Below are 24,879 nucleotides of genomic sequence, written 5' to 3' on the forward strand. Positions count from 1 at the left end.
CCCGCCTGCGGATCAAGAAGCAGCAGCGCACTGACAGCCCACACTACAACTTCCGACGACGCTACGTCGAGTACCAGCCCGCCGACCGTGCTTGGGCTTGGACCCCGATACGCCTACCAGGCCTCAGCGAGAAAAAATTGCGACGCTATTTGGAGACCCTACCAGATCATCCAATGTATTGGCGAACTGGACTATGAGGTCGGGCCAGACGGCACTTCACATTCACAGCGCCGCCGCGCGATCTGATGTGGTCCACCTGGTGCGTGCTAAGCACTTTTACGCACGTTGACGAAGTCCCTTTTTTGTTGTTTGCTTGCGACGGGTGTTTTGTTTATCGCTTCCGTTCGTTTGCAGCATCGGTTCGATGCTTTTGAAGAGGGTGTATTAACACGTGTACTTGTTCATCTTTATCGGGAGACAGAGTTTCATCGCTTAACAAGTGTTATCGCACAGCGCATGACGCGCCTGCATGTATAGGAAATTTCTGGAATGGTATTGATGGTTTCATCCGCTGTCTGTCACCGAACCTTGTGTAATCTGATTGGTTGTATGCGCGACGTGAATAGTATAGAATATTGTGGAAGACACGCGGGTCCCAGCGATTACTCTGGAACATTCCACGACTGCTGTATAAAAGCCGACGCACTTGACTCGGTGATCAGATTTCGAAGACCGCCGATGGTGTTCGCCGCTGTTGCTGTTCTTTGAGTGTAACTTGCTTTTGTGGGCCCTAGTTCGTCCAATAAAGCGGTAGTTTCGCCATTCACCGTTTTGCTTTCTTCACCGTCACTACCGCGTGACAAGATTGGGGATTGGCACAAAGCTCCTCCCTGATGGGGTGCGGCTGTTGCGTGTGGTGTTTAGTTGGATAACAGAGTGGAGGCATAGGCAAATTTGATAACTGTTAGCCTTCCTCTCTCGGCTGGCGAAATCAAGATATGACAGCGCGGTGTGCTGTGCATTTGTTGCTCTTGATTTCAATAAAAGTTACAATACTTGTAGATCAGCAATCACTTTATTTCGGTGGCCCAGGCAAGGAACATACCCACTCGTCTAGTCACCATTACACTTGTACACCGCCAACACCACCTAGATATCAAAAGGCCTGTTCACTCCGATCCTTGACGGCATGCTACCCGGCCCGAAATTTCCATTGCCAAGGCTGGCATGATGAAAGTGGTGAGTTCAAAATCACCACGGCTTACTCAGGAGCACACTCGTTAGATTCTACGGCAGTCGGGCCAGGTAGCGTGACGTCATGGATCGGAGTGACCAGGCTTGCGCTATGTAGGTGGTATTGACACTGCCCTCCGCCTTCTCCGCTCACGCCATTACCTTGGTATCCATGGCATCCATGGCAGCTGCCGCCATCGTTCCAGGCTGCGCGGACACGCGTGTTGCGACAGCGGTTCCGGGTTCTTCAATTTTTCATTTCGCCAGCCGAGAGTGAAAGGGGGACAATTAGCATCTTTGCCAAAGCATCCGCCTTGTTCTCAGACTAAACGCCGCACGCAACAGCGGCGTCACATCAAGGAGGAGCTTTGCGCCGATCCTAAATCCCTAGCGCGCGCAATCATGCGAACGACAATTAAAAATTGGCAATCGGATATCTCGGAGCACAGACACGCTAGAAGAATTCTTCCAACTGATACTGTGTAGAAACACAACTGCTTCTAACTTTTCAATACAAACATACTCACTTACTGTACTCAATAAAAAGTTATTTATTTTAGTTAGCTGGGCTACTGACAGCGATAATTATCATCTCACTTTCTGTCCCCTTGGGAACATAACTTATTTGCACAGGTGGTCTTCGCGTGCCTCCCAGTGCCTAGATTTAAGAAAACCACGAAACTTAATTTTGATTACACTTTATACGTATCATGCTGGTGTACCAACCACAGTGATCGCTGGGTTCAGCAGTGCCATCGGCCTCATATAGAAGATTAGCGTAGGCATATCGCACTAATTTCAAGTCAACTCGACTGGAAATGCGTGAGAGCGATTCTGGTGTATCAGAAATATTCCATAGCGCGTGGCGCTTAGATGTTTCGGGGTTGCCTTAGGTTGGCCGTATGCGAGCACGTGCTCTTATCTATTAGAATGCTCAGACGCCGGTTCTCTTCGTCGAATTAAAACCGATACGCCCAAAATAGCTCAAGACACGTACGCACCATGGCTGATGATGGGCGTCACATGTTTGCGCCCCCAAGCGATATATTTTCCGCACACTGTAGTTACCGGTGCACGAAAGCGCTACACACTGGTTCCCCGACGACCATGTACGAACGCACATAGCATAAATTTCACAATGTACAAGTAATAAGACATCCCGAAATTGTTCCGCAGCACGCGACATCACTGCTTTCAAGCAGCACCGCGCCGGATCATTCGAGCCAGGGAGAAGGAAAGGCTTGACGCACACCTTTTCCTCCTCGCTCAATGAAAAGCCTATATATAGCGCCGCGCGTCGTAGCTATGGCGGTCGGTGCGGTGATCGATGTTATATATGATATATATGTGTTATATGTGTTATATATGCCTCAATATATCGGTAAATGAACGCGTATACAACTGCACTCAAATTTAGAATTTAGGAGTATCATAATTGGGGGTGATTCTTTTTAAACAAAAAAAAACCGGATCGTTCCAACACGCATTATTTCTACTGCCCCTCACTCACAAACGCAGTGCTATGACCGCTACGCCACGAAAGACAATCGGAAGGTAGTGCTCATTCTGACCTGTCTCCCGCGCTCGCGTTGCCCAGCTCGCCTAGGGACAAATGGGTGACAACGCGTCCGCGTCTCTGTAGCACATTATTCGCCCGCCACTCGCGCACGCGCATCCCCAGAAAACGCGGCGTGTCTCTCGCGTGTCAGGGGCGCCGTGTGAGTATTGCAACGAGCGTCATCGTCATAGCTGGATGAACTGGTGTTTGCTGCTGCCGCATTTCGATGGGGGCGAAATGCGAAAACACCCGTGTGCTTAGATTTAGGTGCACGTTAAAGAACCCCAGGTGGTCAAAATTTCCGGAGTCCTCCACTACGGCGTGCCTCATAATCAGAAAGTGGTTTTGGCACGTAAAACCCCAAATATTATTATTATTACTGGTGTTTGCTGCTATGCTATGACATGTGGTTCGTGAGTTTCCTATCTTGTTCTTGCGGCGGATATCACAGCAGCTCCATGCCCTGCAACGATATTTTTGACAAACTTTGGTAACGCTAGGTTAGTAGTTTTTGGATTGCTTGTTGCTTTACTCGACATGTTCATCACCAGATTCTCCTAAGGATGGGCACGTACTTGCTGGCGTTTGCGTGCCGTGTTCTGGAGGCAAACAATATTTCATCAGGAATTTTGCAGCTGTTGTATATTTCTAATAGTTGTTTTTACATGTTAACAAGTAGGCTGTCCCTCGCGTATGAAAACATGGCTAATACGAACAAGACGAGGAGAGCGTGCCCCTGCACTTGCACTTCCATAAGACATACGGTATTGCTCTCATGAACACCTACACCACGCCAAGTCGTAATTGGGAATTAGTCGTAATTGGGAACTTGTTTTACCTTCCCTGCGCAAAGAGGAGCTAATTTGGTTAGGAAAACTTAACTGTGTACAGAAAACTTGCAGCTAGACTACTAGCACGCCACCCGTTATACAGCTCCTACAAATAGGGATTGAAGCTTGCTTCTCTGTCAAGTGAGACAACAGTGCGCACAAGCATAGGGAACAAAAGAAAGCAGAACGCTAATCCGGACATTGCTTGAACCCCCACAACAAGACGAACGTTGCATAGCGTAAATTAAACAATTAGCAGTTACCGATGCACATTCGGTCATTATTACCAATCCAAATCGTAGGACCAAGGCTCGCATGAAATATCAGTACAATTACAAACCTCGGCGCGTACCGTATATTTAGGCAAATACTTGCTCACATCATCGATAGTCTTCATGAACTGAAACTTCCACTCAAGCAAATGCACAAAGGGACCCCGAATATGGAGCAACGTTCTAAAGACACCCATAGTCGTATCCTCATCTCATCGTTCTTAGAAGGTATGCACCACTAGTGCTGAACAAGCAATGTGGCCATTTCAAACTAAACTTGGAATACGCTGATCACCTCACTGCTGGTAATTGGATGCGGATTTGGTGAGGGCACGGGAAACAACATGCGCACACAAGCAGAATGCGGGGCACTCTTCCGAAGCCTGCTGGGCCAGACAAATAGGATCACGCGGAAGCTCTTCAAGTGAGACACCTCAGCGACTGATCTCCCTGTACGCAGTGAAGATTAATGCCTTACGGACTTCTGCGAACCACTAGTGGCACTGTCCTGAGCTAGACCTCAGGCCACACAATGCTACCAGAAGGTTTGGCATCGCGAATAAATATTACACAAAAGCAGGAACGCACACTTGTCCCGCGATCACATTTTATGCACGACACGCTGGAAATGCGTGGAGTGCTCGCCTCAGTGATACCTGACCATCCTACGAAACGTGAAATTTTTACTAGAGGAATTGTCACTTCGCCGTGTGGGCATTGATGGCATATATTTTATCTGCCGAAGCCGCAATTATTGCTTATACTTCGTTACGCTGTAGAAACACAATAACTGTGGAAATGCGCACGCAGTTCTTACAAATACATGTCACACTCCCAAAAGTATCATGGAAAACGTACTACTTCTATGTGGATACCCCTCGAAGAAAACGCAAAAAGTTGGTAAAAATACTGCTTACTTCGTTTACAAAAGTCACAGAAACAAGAAGATATTGGATACAGCAAACGTAAATAAATGTATTTGTTAATTTAATTATAAACTCAGGTAATGAGATAAATACAAATGATGTTTGTATTAGCTTTCACTTATGAATTATTAATTTACTATGATTATTCCATAATTACTCATACTTATTGAATAATCCATAACTCAATAAAGAGCAACTCTATACTTTTAAAGTACTGTGTCGTTTAAGCTAACTAAACTTCAGGAAAAAAAAAGCACAAACACACAGCACAATACATGAGCCGCGCAGAAGCAGCACAACTGCAAACAGCAGGAATAAGCTAAGTATATTGGCTGTCGCACTGCTGACGGATTGGCTGGCGCGTGCCTCTCCAAGTGTCAAACATTTCCACGCTTGCCGACTCGCAGCAATTATTGGCGCGCGCAGCTCCTGGACACACTACGCCCTTCTGTTACACAGTACTGATAGTAAACTGATCCGCGTGCACCTACCGATGTTTATTGAAACTGACACTGCAGCATCATCATCGTAAGCCTATTTAGGTCCACTGCAGGACCAATCCAATAACCGATCTCCAATAACCCCTGTCCTGCACCAACCGATTCAAATCAGCGCCCGCGAATTTCCTAATTTCATCGCTCCACCTGGTCCTTTGCCGTCCTCGTCTGCGTTTCCCTTCTCTTGGTACCCACTCTGTAACCCTAATGGATGGATGGATGGGTGAACAACTTGATTGAAGTGCCTCGGTGTGTGCGATCAGCGCGCAGCCGGCGGCTCCCACGTCGGGACAGAGAGGCCGTGCCCCTACAGCGCGTCGCGGGCCCGATTTACAGCCAAGAGCTGTGTGTCCGAGCTGCGTAGAGCTCAATCCCCCTCTTCCTCGGTTTTCCTGGCCGCCAGCGCCAGGGGGCAACCCCAAAGCATGTGAGCAAGGCTAACTATATCTTTACAAAAACGACATGCATTGTGAGGGTGCGCGAACGGAAAGATTTTGTGCAGGAAGGCCATGCATGGGTAGGTGCCCGTCTAAGGCCGCTTGTACGTGACTTCTTGTGCTTTATTGAGTGCTTTCTGTGGTAGCGGCATGGTTCTCTTGACTAACTTATACTGCAAGGTGAGATCGTTGTAAGCAACGTTCCCACGGTTATCTAACCTGTGCATTACATGAGCTGCCCAGCTCTATTTTTTACTCGAAGGTTTCTTTGCCTCATCCTTCGAGTTTCCCTGCTGCAGCTCCTGCTGCTGCTGTCGCGTGCACCGCGTCAGGAGGTGGTTCAGAGCAACGTTACTAGACTAGCTTCAGTTGTAAAACTCTCCGCCCGCGTGCTTACAGCCGCTGTCGCCACTTCTGTGACAGCCGCCAGATGGCAGGGCCGTTCCATCGAGCTCCACTGCAGACGCCTGGCCGCAGCCTTGAGCTCGCGGGGACGGGCAATTTGCGCATGTTTCACGCTCTCTGGCGTTCTCTCTTGTCCGAATTAGTGATACCATGAGAAAGCGGTATCCACCTACAGCAATAAGATTTATCGGGCCAGTAGGTTCATACTGAAAGAACGGTAAACTGTACGAAAGGAAGAAACGCATACAGCGAAGCGCAGAAGCTGCGTTTCTAAATGTTGTGTGCTTCTTTCTGCCGTCTCAACGTTTCGCGCACTTTCTTAAGGTTTCGCGCAGTTTAGGCTCAGGAGCCTGAAGATCTGGCCAAAGTGCGTGATTGTAGGATGATGCTTCATCCCCACCGAAGCTTCTCACCACGCCAAATAAGCGCTTCAAGAAGAAAGATTAGGTCAGTCTTTTTAACACACAAGCCACAAGAAAAAGAAAAAAAAATATCGTCGGCTCTTCTACTCCGTCAACATGGTTAACCAGCGAAGCTGAAACATGCGGCCCCTGTATTTATCACTGGGTTAATTCCGAGGGTTCATTAATGTCTCTCATTCACGAGATAGCACACACAATCGGCCGCGACGGAGAGAACGACATCACTGACGGTATACCCGCAGTCCGCCGTTGTCGCTTACGTTCAATGTTTCGAGTTTGCTCGGCGGCGTAGTCTTCGCCTTCGCCCGCCATTTGCCGCTTGTGATTCTTCGAAATTAAATTTCTTCAAAATTAAATCTGTCCGTTACGTAAGACAATGAGTGGCTCAATACTCCCTTAGGCAATGGCTTATACCCCCGTCAACGCGGCCTCGCCATTACGACGACAGAAGTGAAATTCTACGCTGGAATGATGAACGGTAACGCAGCCAGCTGTGGAAGACAACGACGAACGCGGGAGCACTGGCACGAGCGCGTGCCGTGGATTTCTCAGTTCCCGGTCGGCACGAGGAATCGCTCTGTTCCACGCCGAGCAAAGCGTTGCATTGCTCGCAGCACAGAAAGAGTGGCGCGCCGAACTGTTGACATCGTTCCGATAGCCGCCTATGCAGCCAGGTACGCAGTGCATCGGCATCGTCTGCTGATATTTTTAACAAACTCGGCGAAGGCTGCAGTTTCGCGGGTGACATGCTTGCTGAAATTGGCCGTCAACAACAAACGAAAGAATACACCTACGGTGCACCGCGTGCTTAGTCCAGCCAACAACACCTATACTTGTCAAGGCCTGCGCCTCACGTGACGTGATGTCAGCTACGTCACGCCGCGCCGGCTGGCTCCCTCCTGCTCTCGAGCGCGGCGCGTTGCGACTCATACGTTCAATGCGTGATACCACTCGATTTCTTTTCTTTTCTTTCGTTTGAAAAGCAATTCAGACTCCCTGTTGTTGTTCCGCGCTAGCATTAGATAAATAGCAATTACCGATTGCACAGGGGGAGCCTGAGTGGGGCCGCGATATACAGTCGTGAAAGCTGTCGAGCCTATTCGCAGCATTAAGACGACGTGCGCTACTTGCTCGGTCGTTCGCCAAGGTTTTTCAACAAGGCCTATGTTAAATAACCGAATAATCAGCTCATTCGTTAAAATACACTCATATGACAACCGCAGTGCGCAACGTTTATTCTGAGTATTCACAATGCTGTAGTCATAATAACATCAACACAATACAACATGAGGATTCAAAATGGCACAGTTTGCAAAGTAAGCGCCAAAGAATGAGTGCCCCAAAATGTAATGCTGTTCATAGCATATATATCAGAGGCAATTCAAATTGCTGCATGAAGTCATACATACAAGGCCGCCCAGATAGGGAGCAAGGATCTGCACATATCAAAAACATTCACGTGTCATGACATAAATCATATACAAAGCGATTCTTTAATGCATGATGTGGAGTCATCCGTTCGTCATGCGCTCAATCCTTAAACACTATACCCCAGCATAGTAGGGTTCACATAGTATGCCTAAATTCCTATAGCAGAAAAGAAAGTCTATATACTGTTAAAAATGACAGGTCTCGAATGTAAACAGTAAGCATTGCTTTTAGTTGCCGTCAGCAGCACAGAATACAGATCACACAGGCAAATAAGTCAGAAAAAAGCAATAAGTTGACAAAAGTCACAATGATTCTTTTAGCACCAAAAAATGCATCAAATATGCAATTTAGCTTTGCAAGAGAGTGAAATAGCAATATTTATTTTTCAGTGAAGATACGAGCTTTCCTTGTTTTTGCGCTCTCTTCTTTTGCAACGCGTGCTATGTCATTCCTCTGCTTGCAAAGGTAGTTCAAAAGTATGTTAGCCGCACAGTTTGCTAGCAAACTGGCTAACTGCTCATAAGTATGCCCTTTGATGCATGGTATTATGTCATCATACTCTGGCAAAGATTCCACGATGATTGTCCTGACAAGCTTCCTTTTGTCGGAACCGCTGAGGAACTCTGTGCAATTTTTTTTCTCAGCAAGCTTCTTCACAATCACATCTGCATGCATTACAGTAGTCACAACAAATGGTGAGGGGAATTTCAAACCACCTCGATCTAAGTGCCTGATTACTGAATGCATGCCATCATCATCATCATCACCCTCCGTTTCAGTCTGCTCTCTAGCAGTGACCAAATTTTCCCTGCAACTGTCACATTTGAGTTTTTTCAATGCTGCATGCGCACAGTATCCACCAACATAGGCAATGACAGCCATGCGGGAGCTTAAACCATTCAGGTCACTCTCGGTAACAGAAATCGAGAAAGTGCCCTCCGCGCTGCTCGAGGTGCTGATTCCAATGCAGGTCCTCAGCAGCGATTACAGGCAGTGTGTTCTGCAGACGGATTCGTCCCTCACTTTCATATAGCTGCCGCACAGATATATGGTATTGGCTGCCTGCTAGCTGCCTATATTGCCTAAAGCGGCTCTCCAGGCAGTCTGTCTGAATTTTTCCAAGCAAGACATACCTGTGGCCAAGCTCCTGCAAGCAGTATTTTGCCAACTCCGAAAGAGAGTATACACACTGCCTCAATGCAGTGAGTGTTTCTTTTGTGAGGACTCCAGCATCATGCTTCAGGAATTCCCAAACATCCAGCCACGTTATCGTGGAATTAAGGAAAAGAATTCTAGGAACATTTCCAGCTTGTGAGTCTGGTTGCTCAAATATGTTACGGTAGTGGATGCCCTTCAAAGGCGTTTTTACGTTAACAATGCTCCACCATCTAACAATAATCATGATGAAATCTGCTGTGGATTCTCCATGATATAAGGCTGGTGCATTTTTGTTAGCTCTCAGGCCTTCTGCTACAAATGAAATGAAAAACTGTAGCGCCAGCTTCACATTTTGGCGCTCCAAATTGCTTGGTTTGAGTGCCCTTGAGGTTAATCCATACCCAGACTTCAAAAGTTCTGTTGCTTCTTGCTTGCACAGCTCTCTTACATCTTTGAATGATGCGCAATGGATGGAATCTGGATGTACGCTGTTTTTCGAAAGGTCAAAATGAGGGTAAAACAAGCACGTGCCAGGATTTTTTTATTTATCCAATTATTTCGTATGGTCTTCAAAAGGTGCACAGCATCAACCACGTAAAAAAATGGTCGTGGAGGATCTGCTGGATGTGGGTAAACAATTCTTAATTTATGCGGTTCTGAAAACATCATCATGGCCTTTCTGTTAAGCGAATTGTTGTCGGACACAACTGCCACAACTTTGTAACCTATATCCTCCAAGCGCAGTATGACTTTCGTCAATGTTATGAAGTTGGTCAGCATTCAGTGTCTTTACGGGAAGGATATGTGCCACTCCTTTAAACGAACTAACGAGACTCTGTGTCATGAATACATGAGCTGATGTTGCAGCTTCACATGAATTGACCGCCGCAACATAAATGCTGCCTCCCTTGTAATCAAGTCATGGCTTGATGTGTATTTAGTCCTACATGAGGATCACATGGCATTCATGCGGTTTCAGCTGCTTGAACCTGTGGGCAACATATCGTAGAAATGTACTCTCTGAGGCCTCTGCTTCAGGAGAAATTCGAAAGGAGGACGATTTGAAAGGTGCTTGGATGAGGCAAGGTCAGTTTGCTCGTGCTCCTTAAAAACCTGCAAGCATGAGCTGAAATTGTGTACAATATGCAAGCATACACCATCAGCTGTGCGCTATACTCTGCGATTTGAACTGACCTACAACAGTTGGTCCTTCAAAAATTTTACTCTCTCTTATTTGTGGTGTGCTATACTACTTTAGCTTTCCCAAGAAGTTCATTTATGACAGCCAACAAGTGCTCGCAACTTTGGTTTTCATTAGAAAGCATGCACAGGTTTTCCAAAATAAACAGAAGTGAACTAATTTCATTAACACTTTCAGGCACAACACTGCTCCCAAGCCTCTTCACTGAAGCGCCTTGAAAGCATGCACTAACGTGCAGGTCCTCAAACACAGTCACAGAGGCTTTCACGAACAGTTCATTTTGGTTTACAATGTTGAACATTAGACACTTGTTCCCATATACGACTGTCCAAGGTTCTGGCACTGAAACTGCTTGAAGACATATTTTCATCTCTTGAAATGTTGAAAAACACTTCTTTTTCTCTCCATATGAAGCAAGGGAATCCTCAAGGGCACGAGAAAGCTGAGAGGCTTCTCCCCGGCTCCTTTTGACATCGGGCGCCTCTCTTTATGTCTGTTGTACCTTCGAAAGGTACGAAGGACAGCCGGGAAATATAGTCGGTAGCGATCCCGGACTCAAGCGGGGCACAGGCGATGGCACTTCTACCACCTTCCCCGTTCTCGAGTCGGTGGTGTATGCCGTCGTATTCTCGATGCATATCGGTTCGAAATGATCAGCGCATACCTACACAGATAAAATTCTGCGTTTCAGAAAAAAAGATTCCCTTGCACACAGAAAAGAAGCGATAATAACAACAGCGATGTCATGAGTGAAGTAAATCCACAACACTTCGTATCGTTTGCAAACTGTACGAGCACGAATGACATTCGCCTGCATACAAGAATGCGTGCTAAGGAAAAATCACGGCATAAATACAATCGATATAAATGTTTTACCTTAGTATATGCAGTTGGTGCGAAATCCTTCCGGGGAATGGCCCGCATCCACTTTTTTCGCGTGCCTTCGTCTTTGGAAAAAGAAAAGACTTGCACTTTTTTCCCGGTGTCCTAATTGCCGGTCCATCCCGGCACACAACACTTGTTCGGCATCGTACGCGACACGACGCCGTGAACAAATATCCACAGTAGAGGCTACGGCCGAATAACAAGCGCAGCACAAGACACAAGAACGGTACCACACACACGAGAAAGACACCACGTTTTCAGCGGCAGCAACGAAGCCTAACAGCCAAGCGAAATGACCGCGGAGACAGCAAGCCGAGTGATGTCGCTGCCGCTGGTGCTGCGCTCTTGACTCAGCCGGTTGGTCGTGACGTCCAAATTCTGGGACAAGCCTTCAGTATATAGGAGGTGTTGGTCCAGCCCGCCCGCGTAGCCGGCTACTGAGAAAGTGAAGCTGGACGCGACTGCAGCACCACCAAGGCACGGGTGGGTGGCGGTTCCGCGCAACGGCGCCGAGTTTGAAAACTGAAGCTAGTCCAGTAACGTTGGTTCAGAGCGTGACCTTTTCATCGGGCGAGGAGGACAGCGCGAGCGGCGAGCCTTTCTTTCTGTCTGGTTTGGGTGAACCGGCGTGGCGCTGCTTGAAAGTATTGCTGTCGCGTGCTGCGAAATTATTTGTAGATGTTTAGACCGTACTTTGTGAAATTTACGCCATGTCCGTTCATATGAAGTCGTCAGGGAAGCCTCTCGGTGCATCGGTAACTACAGTAGGCAGAAATATGTCTTGGGGGAGCAAAAATGTGATGCTCAAATACTTTCGCGGTGTACATGCATTATCAGTCGCGGTGTGCGTATGTGATGTGAACTATTTTGCTTATATCGGTTTTACTTCAACAAAGAAAACCGGTGCCTTTGTTACCAGCATTAAATGGTAAATCAGCTCACTGTCTGATCGCTTGGCGTAGGGAGTAAAGTATAAAACATAAGCGCGCATGCTCGTGCCCGGCCAACCTAAGGCAACCACAAAATATCGAAGCCGCAGACACTGTCAAATATTTGTGATGCACCGGCATCATTCTCACGCATTTCAAGTCTGGTAGGCTTGAAATTACTATATGACTACGTTAGCCTTCCTGCATGAGACTGATGGCGCTGCTCAACACAGCTATCACTGCGGCTGGTGACCAGCATGATACATATATAAGCTGTGCGCTTCGGCAATGCCTTTTTTGGCTGTATGCAGCCATAATATATGAGAGGGATCGCATAAAAACAATGCGATGGCTATTTTTGAGGACAAATTTCCGTAATATATGTAAGTGCGTCGTAGAGAACGGAACGAGCACAACCGAAAAAACAAATTCGGTTATCATCCCCTTTCTCGAAAAAGCAAGAGAAAACGGACTAACGCCGCAATACGACCTCGCATAGTCATGCCTCACAACGTTTGTAGATATGTAACCGCTGATGCCGTATGTCTGGACTATGCGCTATATCGAATAAAAATTCTGTAATCCAGCACCTACCACTGCTTAGGACGCTCGCGCAGCTCGTAAACGGTAGCTTTGCTCGACAAGCTTAATTGAGACTGTAAGGTATGCTGCTGTTACTAGCCAAAACTATTTTATTATGGGTGGAAACCTCATCCATCGGACGAAGTAGTCCCGCAATGTAACGTGCAGCGAAGAGTTCGAACGCTTGTCAAAATATAACAGAACAGCTCCTATCATAGCAGAACGGTACCCGTGCTGTTAGGATTGTCGCGTATGTTTCATGTCACCTAAACCTCAGCTTAGAACTAGAGGATAATACTGCAATAAGGTCACATTAGTCAACGGAACATTCAGAAATACACAATTGATCAACGAGGCTGATTGTAGGCTCTAACACATGCGCGCACGCATCGCGCTGCGTGCTCCGTTCGCCTCAATGCCAGCAGAAAGTACGGCCATACCGACTTAAACCACTTCAGAACGCCTCACAGAACCGTTTAGCGTACAGAAGACGGACGTCATGCTAAATAGACCGCGCGAGCACAAAAGCATACACCAGAAACTATCGCCGAACGTATACTTGCCATGCAAAACGGAGCGCTCGCCCAAGCCAGCATGCCGACTGCCCATAAATGGCGCCACTGCGTAGCAATATGGTGGCGCCCATGAAAAAACGGTGTATAGATGAGAGGCGCGAGTAAGAGAGGAAAGGCGATGGGAGGAACCCGTTTTCGTGCCACCACGTCGAATGTGGACAATGTCCCCTGGAGCTCTCTGGCCGTCGCCGCATTAGCCATTTGACCGCTGTAATTATCCGTGACTACCCTCAGAAGGATTACAGAAACCGCGGCGCTTCCCCTTCTGCTAATGTGCGAGGCCACAGGGGACGCAGAGAGAACTGCAGAGAGAAAAGAAGGAGGAGGAGAAGAGGAAGTTCCCATATAAAAGAGCGGGGAAGGTGACGTGAAGGAGGCAAGGAAACCCCACTACTATAGGACAACGGTTGCAGGGAAACAGGACAAGCTTAAGTTAAGGTACGGTACAGCACGTCGCTGCTATTTCTGCAAAAATAAGCGACATGCCAATATGCCAAGCAGAAAAATTACGCAGGACGTGCAGAAGCAGAGCCGCATTAATTAAAGCGCATCGCAGGGTCCAGAGATACTATAGAAGCGGCCGACCGTGAAATGAACGCTTCCGCGCCCGCCACGTTAGCTTTGCGGATATGGCATTGTTAGAGGTCGTGAATTTGATCCCAATCGCGGCCGCCGGATTTCGACGGGGGCAAAGTAGAAAACGCAGGTGCACTTTGATGTAGGGGTACGTTAAAGAAAATGACGATGTCAAAATTATTCCGGAGTCTGCCACTACGGCTTGCCTTATACTCCGTATGTGGTTTTGGCGCGTACAGCCCTACAAACCAATTGAAGTTTCATACTTCTGCCACACTGCGATGTGCCATGTGAGGAAATGAAGAACCGTCTCAGAGGTTATAAGGCATGGCGCACAACAACGCGTCAAGCAAACACCTCTCTCTTTGTGTTGTGTGTACTACGCAGACAAAGAACAGTGGTGGACGCAAAGTAACCTTTAACATTAACTCACCACTTCCATCTTAGTATAAAGGTTGAAGAAATTATACTTCAGCCGTCAACTTTGCCACTAATTATCGCCAATCAAAGCATCTAGCACGGAAAGTTTCACTTACATCGATTTCCACAGTGAGTAGGATCTACATATTTCTGACAATAACGCATATACCCGTTTGCTTTCTGATACAAATCGCTCTCTTTCTCTCTCTTAAAGTTAAGCCTAGCAATCTTCGTTCCATCGCTCCTTGCGCAGTACTTAATTTGGTCTCAACCTTCTTTGTCAATCTCCAAGTCTCTGCCCCATATGTCAGAACCGGTAAAATGCACCGATTCTACACCTTCCTTTTCAATTATAATGGTGAGCTTCCAGTCAAGAGTTGGCAATGTCTGCCGTATGCGATCCAACCCATCTTTATTCTTCTTTGAATTTTATTCTCATGGTCAGGATTCCCTGTGATTAGTTGACCTCAAATCTCGCCCTCTAGTTGACCTCTTGTTCCCTTGCCCGGCTATTCATAATTATCTTTGTATTCTGCTTATTAATCTTTAATGCCACTCTTATACACTCTCTGTTAAGATCCGCAATCATTTGATGTAGCTCATCTCCAGTGGTGCTGAACAGAACAATGTCATCTGCAGAACGAAGGTTGCTGAGATATTCACCGTTGATCCTTACTCCTAAGCCTTCCCACTTTAATAGCTTGAATATTTCTTCCAAGCATGCAATGAATAGCATTGGAGAGATCGTGTCTTCTTGTCTGACCCCTTTTTTATAGGTATTTTCGTACTTTCTTGTGTGGAATTAAGATAGCTGTAGAATATTTTCCAAGGTATTTAGGAGCGGTCTGTACTCCTTGATTATGTAATGCCTCTATGACTGCTCGTATCTCTACTGAATGAAATGCCCTTTCGTAATCTATAAAAGCCATATAGAGAGGCTTATTGTGCTCTGCGAATTTCCAGATTACCTCATTAATGACATGAATGTGAACCATTGTGGAGTATCCCTTCCTGACGTCAGCTGGTTGCCTTGGTTGACTGAAGTCCAGTGTTGTAGTTATTCTATTGGAGATTTTCTTAGTGAATACTTTATATAATACTGGATGTAAGCTAATCGGCCTATAAATTTTCAATTCCTTAACGTGTCCCTTTTTGTGGATTAGTGTATTTTTGGCATTCTTCCTGTTCACTGTGACTGTTGAAGTCGACAGACAATTCGTATAGAGAGTCGCCAGTTTTCCTACCACTATGTCTCCTCCATCCTTGATTAAATCGACTGTTCTTCCATCCTCTCCTGCCGCTTTTCCCCGATTCCTATCTTGCAAGGCCCTTTTGACTTCATCGCTAGTTATTAGAGAAGTTTGGGCAACCTGTTCATTAATGCTTCGAATGAAGGCATCGTGGTTACTCTGGCTATTGTACAGGTCGGTATAGCAATCTTCCGCCGCTATTACTATACCTTCGATATAGCTGATATTACCTTGCTTGTCTTTCAGTACATACATCTTGGTTTGATCTATGCGAAGTTTCTTCCTAACTGATTTCAGGCTGGGTCTAGTTTTTGAGGCTTCAGTCTTGCTGACGTTATAGTTTTGAGTATCACTTATTTCCGCCTTGTTGATGAGGTTTGAGAATTCCGCGAAATCTATCGTATCTCTTGAGTTGGACACTTTCATTTTTTTGTCGTTTCTTTATTAGGTCCTTTGCTGCTCGGGAGAACTAGGCTACTGGTTGCCTTGGTGCCTTCCCTCCCGGTTCAATGGCTGCCTCTGAAGCCAACCTAGTTACGCTTTCATCCATCAGCTCTTTGTCATCATCATCTCTCTGTTCTGAGGCTGCATATTTGTTTGCAAGTACCAGCCTGAATTTGTCTGCTTTAACCCTTACTGCCTCAAGGTTGACCTGTTCTTGACCAATTTTGCTTTTTCTCTCTTCAAATTGAAGTGAATCCTTGCACTCACTAAGCTATGATCACTGCAATTTACCCTACTTATCACTTCTACATACTGCACAATGCTGGGATCAGCAGAAGTATGAAATCAATTTCATTTCTTTTTCACCATTAGGGCTTTTCCAAGTCCACTTTCTGTTGCTACGCTTCATAAAAAAGGTGTTCATTATTCCAAGCTTATTCTTTTCTGCGAATTCTACCAGCATCTATCCTCTAGCGTTCCTAGAATCGACGCAATAGTTGCGAATTGCTTTTTCCCCAGGCTGCTTTTCCCCCACTTTTGCATTGAAGTCGCCCATTACTATAATATACTGAGTTTGTACTTTTCTTATTGCTAATTCAACATCTTCATGAGACTGATCTACTTTCTCATCATCTTGACTGGATGTTGGAACGTAGATTGGTAATACCTTTAATCTATACCTCTTATAAAGCTTGACCACCGCTACAGCTACTCTGTCATTAATGGTGTTGAATTCGTCAATGTTGCCAGCTATGTTCTTATGGATTAGGAATCCAACCCCGTATTGCTCCTTATCGAGGACACCTCTTTTGCAGAGGACATGTCCGTTATTTAGCAATGTTTATGGCTCATCAGTTCTTCTAATCTTGCTAAGGCCGATGATATCTCAAACAATGTCTGGTAGTTCCTCGAAAGTCCTGCTAAGCTGGCCTCACTCGAGAGGGTTTGGGTGTTTAGCGTTGCGAGGGTCAGTTTCTATTGGGGGCCTGTCCGGATCCACATATTCTTAGTACCCTCTGCTCCGCTACAGGTTTGACCACCGCCTTGGTCAGGTGCTCCGCAGCTGCTGGAGACTGAGGGCCATTGGGTAACTGAGTGAGCTATGTGGGAATACTGAACCAGGGAGGCCAATTCCTATTCTGGTGAGGGAGCATCTTGTTGAAGCTTTGTGGGCCTTCCTAATTACGTTTTACGTGGATTAGTACAGCCCCACTTGCTTTAGGCATCTTTTGCCTGTGATAGGCGTCACTGCACTGCTTAGCTCGCGGTCGTGGGCATCAATACCAGCCGCAGTGGCCATATCTTGATGGGGATGAAATGCAAAAATGTTCGGCACCTGATGAGTACTTGATGAGTACTTGATGTTACTACTTGATGGTACTTGATGGGCACTTGATGTATTAACGATGACCACTTGATGTGGTATTAAAATGTTCAGTAGTTGATTGACCAGCGCCAGCTGGTCAATCAACTACCGGTCGCTGAATAAGACATTCCTGAGAGCGTCATCACCACACCCTTCGGTCTTTTTGAATTTCTCCGCATGCCTATCGGCTTACGGAACGCGGGCCAATCCTTTCAGTCTTTAATGGATTCCGTCACCAGCGGATTGCCCTTCGTTTTTGCATACATTGACGACCTTCTCGTCGCAAGCTCTTCCGCAGAACAACGTCTCCACCAGTTGCGGTTGTTCTTTTCATGCCTTGCCAGTAAAGAAATTGTCATCAACGCTGCCAAGAGCGAATTCGGTCAACCCTAACTCGATTTACTCGGTCATATCATCGACGCTACCGGCATTCCACCACTGCCATGCAAGATTCGCGTCATCAAAAACCTTGGCCGATCAACCACACTTACCAAGCTCGGCCAATTTCTCGGATTCGTCAATTTCTAGCACTGATTCATTCCCTATTGCGCACGACTTATGGTGCCGCTAGACGCTCTGCTGGTAAACAAACGTAAACAAGTGCTTCAGTGGTCTGAAGAGGCCACCGACGCTTTCACAAGTCAAGTGAAATTATCTAAAGGAAACAATGTAGTGTACGGGACATTCTACCGCACACCCGTAGCAGCGACTCATTCGGACTGCTGTCTGAGATGCTATCTCTTGTGCCTAATAGCGTATTTCTAGGGGGGGGGATTCAATTTGTTAGACTTCAACTGGAATGCCGGATCTGTGGCTGGTAGTAAGTCCTGTATAAATGTATAAATGGATTGCAGCAGTACGTACTGGAACCTACGCGAGAAAATGCAATTTTAGACTTAGTACATTGCAATGAGCAGAACATATCATTAGGAACTGTTTACCCAGGTATTAGTGACCGCAGGGTAGTTGTCATAGAACTTAACATGCAGCGAGTACGGATGGCGGAAATTCCGCAAATAAAAGTACAGCTACGATAGACGAGACTATGCCACTATCAGGACCGATCTTGAAAATTTTTTTCCTACTTTCCAATATCTCTCAAACGCACACTGTCCATTAACTTTGTGGTCAGCATTTCGGGACAAAATACTTGAAACAATCGCAATTCATGTTCCATACAGGTACCTGAGGCAGCGAAAGAAACAAAAGCATTGCTTTAACGTAGAAATACGTAAAGTTAAAAGGAAAGCAAGACGAACGTATAAAACGCTTTCTGCCGACACCAGTCTGCCAAATCAGAAACGCTTGCAAGAGATAAATAATCCATTGAAAGCAACGATTAAATCTGCGAAAGATACCTTCTTTGTTAAATTAAACAAGCAATTGAAAGAAAACCCAAAATCGTTTTGGAAATATGTAAAACAAAATCGAAAAGGAGACATATCCATACCATCTTTAACTATTGACGGCAACACCGTGACGCCAGACTATCAGAGGGCGGAATGCTTTAACCAATACTTTCAATCTATCTTTTCGCTAGTAACTGCTGCGGAAACCTCGCTTTTGAACAACGCCAATCAGGGCGACATGATGCCGGACATTGAATTTGATGCACTGGCGTCGATTATTTATTACGGCATTTAAATGACGCAAAAGCAATTGGACCTGATGGAATATATCCAGTGGTCCTTAAACAGTGTCACAGCATCATTGCTCCGTATTTAATTATCAGTTATAAACTTTCCCTTGAAACAGGCCTCATTCCCCAAGATTAGAAAACGGCAAGCGTGAGACCAGTTTTTAAATCGGGCGATAGGTTGATTTCACTAACGTCAATGTGTTGCAAAATATTCGCACATATTTTATATCGTAACATATCTGCATTCCTTGATTCAACCGCGTTCTTTACAGCTTCCCAGCAAGGATTCCGAAAAGGTTATTCTTGCAACTCACGAATAATAGAATTTCTGCACTTCTTATATAAAGCCATTGATAACAATGGTCAGGTAGACGCAGTTCTTATTGCTTTTCAAAAAGCTTTCGATACTGTGTACAATAGGCTGATAGCTGTAAACCTTGCTGCATTAAATGTAAACGAAAACTTTCAAAATTGGATATGGAAGTACCTAAACGGAAGAACCCAATCTGTGTGCTAAACAACGCCGCATCTTCACCAATAACTGTTTCTTCGGGCGTTCCTCAGGGCAGCGTACTGGGCCTCTTCTTATTTTTAATCTACATAAATGACATTGTCAAACTAATTAGATCACCCATAAAACTATTTGCTGATGACTGTGTGATTTGCAGAGAAACTACTACTGAAAATGACATACATTGCAAGCAGATTTAGATAAGGTAGCGAACTGGTGGAAAATTATGGAACATGAATTTAAATATAAAGATTGCAGTAGCGTAATTTTTTCCAGAACATTATCAAAATTCCAGCACTGATATAACATCAATGGCACGCTTATCGACATAGTCGAAGGAAAAGTATCTAGGAGTCTATATCACCGAATCACTCACTTGGCATAAACAGATTCACATTGTCATAGCAAAAGCTAGTAGAATATTACATTTTATTCCCATTGTCATAGCAAAAGCTAGTAGAATATTACATTTTATTCGCAGACATTTTAAACAGGCAGCGCGCGAAGTTAAAGAAATTTTATACTTCTTACATGTCAGAACAATACTTATGCTTGTGTAATGTGTGATCCGTGTCAAGATTACCTCATTAATAGACGGGAAAAACTACAGAATCAAGCAGTAAAGTGTGTTTGTAATAATTACAGCCCGTACTCTAGCGTTTCCGAAATGAAGGCCACTATAGGATGAGATCTGCTTATATGCGTAGGCAGAAGTTAAGGTTCAAACTATTACACCCAATGTATAACAATCAGACAGGTATCAATCGCTATAACTATCTTCTGGAACCAGATTACAAATCGACTCGCTGTGATAACAGCGGCAAGATATCTGGCTATAACTGCAGAACAAACACTTTTTACTACTCTTTTTTCCCCAAATCAATGAGACAATGAAACAGTTTATCAAATGATAAAGCAAATGTGTCAAATAACGAACAAGTATATTCTATGCTGTGACGGGGCTCTTGTAGAACAAATGTATGTGTTATATATCTTGAAACCTGCTTGTTTCTGATTGCTTGCATGTCTTTCTCTAAATGCTATTGTAGTGCTTATGTTTGTGAGTATATCTGTCCGAAAGCTTTTCTGTATTACTGGTTATATTTTGTTCCCCCCTACGTAATGCCTTTATGGCCATGTAGGTACTCTGTAAATAAAGAAAGAAGTCTGCCCTTGTCGAAGCCACGCTGCTTAGACACCCAAAGCCAGACGCGCCCACTGTCATCATGACTGACGCTTCAAACACCGCCGTTGGTGCCGTTCTGTAGCATTTCATCGACAATACGTGGCATCCACTCGCCTTTTTCTCCAAGAAAGTGAAGCCTGCGCAGTCTCGGTACAGCATGTTCTGCCGTGAATTACTCCCCGTTTACCTGCCTATAAGACATTTTCGCCATTTCCTAGAAGGCCGCGTATTCACTGCCTTGACTGACCACAAGACCTTCGTGCATGCAAATAACCGCTCGGCGTCCTGTTACTCGCTACGCCACATCAAGGGCACCGATAACGTTCCATCCGACGTTCTGGGTCGCGTCAATGCCGTTTCCACGTTGCGATCGGAACCTTTCATCATCGATGCCAATTTACTCTCCAGTCAACAGCGCGAGGGCACCGAATTCGTACACTCCGCAATTCGTCAACGTCCTTGAAATTGGAGGACGTCGTTGTGACCCGAGATGGTACGTCCGTCGTCTGCGACACCGACACAGCTCGACCATACATTCCGGTGTCCCTTCGCAGATGCTTATTGGAAACTGTGCGCAATCTGTCGCATCGCGTCCTGTTATACGCGCGACACAAAGGCTTTTTTCCAGTCGTTTCGTTTGGCCTCGGCTAAACACGGAAGTTCGCGATTGTGTTCGCTGCTGTTTGTCGTGTCAACGCTCTAAGATCCAGTGTCACCCCATTCCACCTGTCAATTCTCTTCTTCCACCGGATGCTCGTTTTGACTCCGTACACCTGGACCTCGTCGGCCCTCTCGCACCTTCGAAAAGTTACTGCTACATACTGACATTCATCGACCGCGAACGTGATGGCCAGAAGCTGCACCTAAATCTGACATCTAAGCGCCAACTGTTGCAGCAGCTTTCGTGTCTACATGGATGGCACGGTTCGGCTGCCCATCCACAATAGTCACCGATCGCAGTCGGCAGTTTGACTCAGCACTCTTGCACTAACTACTCAAAGAACTCGGCACAACAACTTTTCGCACGACTGGTTACCACCCGCAGTCATTAGACTAGTTGAACGTTGTCACGGGCATCTCAAGGCCTCCCTTATGACGCATGAACCGCCGGGGAAGTGGATTCTACATTTGCTTCTCGTATTACTTGGCAGCAGAGCTGCACTCAAGAGCGAGCTAGGTTGCTCCTGTGCGTAGCTAGTCTTTGGCGCTCACTTACGCCTTCCGTGCGGTTTCTTCGTCGCCACCACCAAGACACGTATGCCATCACCTGCCGACTACGTTGCCAAACTACAAGCTTTCTTCAGCCAGATACGCTCCTTGCCTACACGTTCGCAAGAAGCAAGGACTCCGTACGTTTCTCCGGCACTCGCCTCTGCTACCCACGTTTTCGTGCCTAACTGCGCCGTGCGGAAGCCTTTGCAGCCACACTAATCCGGGCCATATTGTGTTCTCGAGCGTCGTCGGACGACTTTTGTCGACAATGTCAACGGTCAATAAGACACCATTGCCATGGAACGCCTCAAAGCTGCCTACATTGAAGCACCCGCGCCATCGGCCACAGCAATGTACTATGCAACCCTGCTGCATCCTTCAACGCCGCCTCCTTACATGACACCCAAGACCAACGCCAAGACAAGCCGCGTCACGTGGACTTTCCATCATTCGTCGAATTGTCCTCCTCTCTAGGAGGGAGCCCTCTGTCGCGGTAGCAGCATCGGCGTCTCATCAAAATTAGACGCTCGCGTCTACACGAGGCACGAGCGGCTGGCAGGCTCCAGCTCGGGCTAGCGTTCCGAAAGACAGGCAGACAGACAAGCAAGCAAGAAACTTTAATCGGTCCTAAAGGACTACGTTGTCGTAGTCGCGGGCCGCGCCCGCGCCGGGGGCGGTAGACCGTGATCTTCAGAAAGATATAAAAAGAATGCTGCGCTAAGAGATCGTGTGTCGGCTCTGCCGCGAGAGCCCGAGACTACTCGTCTACGTGGGCGTTCGTCACCACAATTTCATTAAGCCATTTTTACAAATAAGAGCAGTGCAAACAGGGGGACCCGTTTGGCGGTCTGCTTCCAGGTAGTCCCTACTGTTCTTTCCAGCTTGTAGATATGAGTAATGCGAATGTGCGAATGCCCAAAATACTCCATCGAGATTGACGGGCCCTTTGATGAAATAACATTAGTCGGTGCGTGCGGCGCATTTAGCAATCTGCACTTGAAGTCATTTGTAGCCATTGTAGGTGTGAGAGCAGTAGACACGCCACTTTTAGCTGCTTCCACGCAAAAGCACATTCATGCGGTCGCATTTTTGATTTTGGTTATCCGGTTCAGGCATGCGAATAAGAGAACTATCTTACATCATCAGCTTAGTGAGGCACAATATACTCATTCGGGTAGCTATTAAAAGCAGTCTTCGAGGCCACGTTTGAAACGCATCGTTAGCCGTCTGCACTTGCAAGCGCAATTACTGACTCTGAATAGCTATGCTAGCTTTGTTTCAACTAAAAAATGCTGAGTAATGCTGAGTATGTTTTATCGAGGCAATGTTTTTATTCACAAGCCGTCGGCATAACGACGGCCACATTCAGACAATGACTTTGGTGAAGTAATAAATGGTGAATGTTGCAAAAGCTCTCAGTGCAATGCCTTGCTGGGCTCCATTCATTGAAATATGTTTTTGTAACAATGAAACTGTTAAGACAGAAAATGACGCCCCATTGCCAACGTTATTCGTGTCGAAAATTTGTACCAATATATGTGATGGGCAGCCAAACCGTCTGTTAACTAAGACTGAAAGCGTGAAAAATATAACTATATAGCAAGGTGCTGTTTCACAATATGGCACCCTTTCATGTGCACTGCTGGCGAGCTGCCGCATGCACTGTTGCATAAACATGAACAGGGGTAAGAGGCAAAGTTAGTCTGCAACCCACGTGACGCTTTTAAGAAAATGTGTCTGTAAACCTTTAGGTTTTCATAGGTGATAAAAATTTGTTTTGTGCAAGTTGGTTAATCACATTGCAGCAACAACACAAGAAGCAAGGACAGTTAAAGCAGCGGGTAGGCAGATTGAGAAGGAGAGTTAGACCAGTGAGAAAGGCTTTAATGAGATGGAAGAGGCCAGCCCTGCTGCTTAGAAGGGTTAGTGCTTTGAATGGGGTGGCTTAATGAAAATGTGTAAAAAGACTTTGCTGAAATAAACTTGCAAAAAATGCTAATATAACATAAAAAGACAAAAATAAGAGTAAGCGCAAACGGGCATGGAAGCAGGCGCATATACACGCACAAACGCGAAAACTTAAGAAATCTAAAATATAAAGAAATGCTGGAAATAAAAATTAGGCAAATGGAAGAAAACATGCACACACACATGTACAAACAGACGCGGGTGGAGGTATTAGGAGCGGGTTCACACGCTGCTGTACCTACATTCTCATGTTTTTTTTCTTTTTCTTTTTCAGCCGTTCTCTTAACACTGTCTGATGAATTTTTGATAGCAACATATCACGAGAATAAAAAAGCAGGGTGATGTGTAGTGCGAAAGCTTATCTAGCGCTGGCAACACACCTTATGAGTGATGTCAGAGCACGCATTCTACAGCTTGCGCTTGCAGTGAGCACTGGTGGACAGCAATCAATCGACGGTGCTACGCAACGCTCAACCACCGCCGCTAGACGACACTCGGCTATCTCACTGCTGACAGCGATCGTTCACGCCCAGTTGACGGCAACAAATCTGCGTTGGAGGCTGCTTTCGCAAATATTTTGTGATGAGAGACTGGTAGGTTTGTTGTATACGGGCACGATTTCCTCATTTCTCCTGGGAATGGTTTTGCTCCATCACTTCTCCCAGCTCGACGAAAAACGCAGCGACACAGTACATTAACACACCCGCTGCTAACAATATAAGCATCTGGCTTTCGCAAACTTTCCTCGTCGTAACTTCATTCTGGAGCGAACCACAGAACATAGAAGACGTAGGATGTGTGTGTGTAGCTGTGTGTCTCCAAGGGATCCTATTTTCAGGCAAAGCATACCGCAGCGTCAGCTATGCTCGCTGCAATTTTTCTTCGCCGGATCGCGGCTGAGAATAAGTACAAGTGGCAGAAATGGTGCATTGTAAGCTCGCAGTAATATTCGCGGCATGATAGACCATCAGAAACAGTTCGGGAATTCACTCTGACGAGGGGCTGACACGCGCAGCTGACGGGCGG

At 46.0% G+C, this 24,879-nt stretch overlaps 1 protein-coding gene across 4 annotated transcripts in view; it reads left to right on the top strand.

The window, feature by feature from the left end:
- Window positions 1-24,879, top strand: part of LOC142590620 (uncharacterized) — a 328,406-nt gene that overhangs the window by 235,192 nt on the left and 68,335 nt on the right. The gene's annotated exons all lie outside the window — the stretch shown is intronic.

This window comes from Dermacentor variabilis, chromosome 8 (assembly GCF_050947875.1).
Source record: "Dermacentor variabilis isolate Ectoservices chromosome 8, ASM5094787v1, whole genome shotgun sequence".
Taxonomy (NCBI): Eukaryota; Metazoa; Arthropoda; class Arachnida; order Ixodida; family Ixodidae; genus Dermacentor; species Dermacentor variabilis.